Raw genomic sequence first — 2819 nt, forward strand, 5'->3', positions numbered from 1 at the left:
AATAAACATCTGGAATAGCTTACCACAAGAGGTTGTTGCTGCCACAACTGTTAACACCTTCAAGAACAGACTGGACAGCTGTGGGGTCTTAAAGGCGTTTGCCTAACTTTTCCCACTTATATCAAGTAAGTATCAAGTAAGTAACTTCCTTAATTTGCATGTCCCACTTAAGGTCACTTTGAAGATGGACGCCAAAATGTTTTACACTTTGTGATTCCTCAAGAATAACACCATTCATTTGAAGTGGCTCAAATTTTGCAGGAAATGGAAGCGCATCACTTGAAACTTTGAAGGATTCGGCGTTGTATCATTCTCAACACACCAGCTTGCAAGATCATTGAGATTATTTGGCATTTGACTATTCTCAGGATTCTTCACAGAAATGACTTCGCCAATCGTTAGGTCATCCACGAACTTCCATCTATTCGGCAAATGTTTCAGCAGATCATTAACCATGATGGTGAACAGTATTGGGCCTAATTTTGTGCCCTGTGGCACACCACATGTGACTGGTTCTGGCACTGCCCCACCTAACCTCACACAATGATTTCTTTGGGTAAGGAAGCTACACAACGTTGGGATAATAGAAGGCATGATGTTAAGATAAACTAGCAACCTATTACAAAGCTGAACAAGATAATGGGTAGGCGATGAACCTTTACCATTCCCAAACTGTTGGGGATCCATGTGAGGCTTAAAATCCCTAGCTATCCAATCAGAAAGGAAAGCTTCAAAGATCCTACCAAAGATCGGTGTAATGGATATTGGCCTATGGTCATCTGGAATATGAAAAATGTTTTTTTGGAACAGGGGTAATTATGGCATTTTTCCAGATAAAAGGGAATATGGAATTTCTGAGACAGCAATTAAATATTCTGCACAGAGGGGGAGCAAGCGCCAAAGAAAATTCTTTGATTAAACGAAGCGGCATATCTTGAGGATGACACGATTTATTAACATTAATCGCCTTTAAAAGTTTGTAAACTTGCCCAGGGTATATGACTGGGGGCTTAAATGTGGGAAGAAAGGTTGATAATTTTTGCAGATTAAGTGCCGGTAAGTATGAACAAATACTAGCAAAATGCTTATTAACAACATTTGCAACAACATTAGAGTCACAACCGGGCTCAAGTAATAAAGATTTGGGTTTTGATCGTCCAGAGACCTTCTGTACATTTTTATGTGCCACTTACGAGGCTCATTCGAAGCAACAGATTTTTCATAGAAAGAGGATTTGGCCAATTTAATCTCATAACGTACTAACATTCTGTAATATCGGTATAGCAAATCATTACCTTTTCTGTAGGCACGATGTCTTTTATCAATGTATTTTTTTATACGTTGATTAAACCAGGGCTTGTCACTTTCCTTAACGCAAACAAATACTGTCTGGAAAGAATTTGTATAGGTATCCCTAAATACACTTTCCAATTTACCAGCGAGGTACTCAGGATCATTTCCGTTTAATGGAATCAAATCATCCCAATCCATTCCTGTAATGACTTGACCAAAACGCTGCATACATGAATCCTTTAGAGGGTGAAATTCAACTGTCTTCCTTTTTATATGCTTTTTTTGAAAATTACAAGGTTCGTATTAAATGGAAGCATGGTCACTACGACCTAAAGGAGAGAGTTTAATAGATTTTTAGAATCGCACAGAATAATATCCAGACACCTCCGGAACAGAACTATCATCGAGGACACCGTCGTTCATGCAGCTCTTGTTTAGACGACTTTAATCTGATTTTGAATTCTGTGACAAGGTTCTTGAATGGATGTTTTCTGATCTTCAGTAGAGATCACAGTTACTAGTTAGTGACAATTAATGGGGCATCTTCTTCTAAAAGACTGCTAAAAGCTGGGGTCTGCACTTTATGCTAACACCATTTATAGGATTGCCAAAAGTTGGTGTCATTTGCATGATTTACGCCGACGATGTTCAAGTCTATTTAACCTCATGTCAGAGAAACCTGGCGGAGCCAAAAATTCATCTCAGAGAAACCTGGCGTAGCAAAAAAAAAAAAATTATTACCTGTTTTCAGGACATCCGGTATTGGTCAATTTCCAACAATCTGTTTCTCAATGAGTCAAAAACACATTTCATACATTTCTCATGTTTCGTTAAAGGTTTCATCCCTTTCGTTGATAACATTGGTAACGCACACATTGACACATCGCCTCTGGTTTGTAACCTTCGCGTACATCTGGATTTCTCTCTTAAATTACTAAACTGATTAATTATGTATGCCAATCACCTTTTCATGTTCTCTGTAAGATCAACTCTGTCAGACGATTTCTAAATGAACCCACAACAACCAAACTTCTGCAAGCATTTGTCTCAGCACTCCTGGACTATTGTAACAGTCTTTCTTACGGTCCCCTTAAAACAGAAATTGAAAAACCTCTGCCTGTACAGAAACACGGCAGCGAGAATTGTCACCAGGACAAGGCGGCATGAGCATATTATCCCTGTCGTACGATGACATTAATCAGTTTTAGTCTAGATCTAACAAAATTTATCCTAAAGTCTATTCTTGAACTTAATCTTCATGAAAAAAATATAGCTTGTAATAAATCATCCTTAAACCATGGAGGAATAAGTTCAAATCAAATAAGTACCATAAAGTTCAATTAGAAATAATTAAAAACGTTTGTAACAACCACCATTAGTATGCACATATAATTTAATGCTATTGTCATAAATGTGTTGCTTTTTAATTGTAAAAATATACTAAAACCAGACACTACAATATTGCCCTCTTTATACTGATTGAATAAAAAGTAAATATTAAAGGATGAATGGATTGTTTTGATATA

At 37.2% G+C, this 2819-nt stretch overlaps 1 protein-coding gene across 1 annotated transcript in view; it reads right to left on the reverse strand.

The window, feature by feature from the left end:
• Positions 1-2819, reverse strand: part of LOC117119278 — an 88404-nt gene that overhangs the window by 10482 nt on the left and 75103 nt on the right. The gene's annotated exons all lie outside the window — the stretch shown is intronic.

This window comes from Anneissia japonica, unplaced genomic scaffold, assembly GCF_011630105.1.
Source record: "Anneissia japonica isolate Jap-2015-1 unplaced genomic scaffold, ASM1163010v1 scaffold2308_len244532_cov108, whole genome shotgun sequence".
Taxonomy (NCBI): Eukaryota; Metazoa; Echinodermata; class Crinoidea; order Comatulida; family Comatulidae; genus Anneissia; species Anneissia japonica.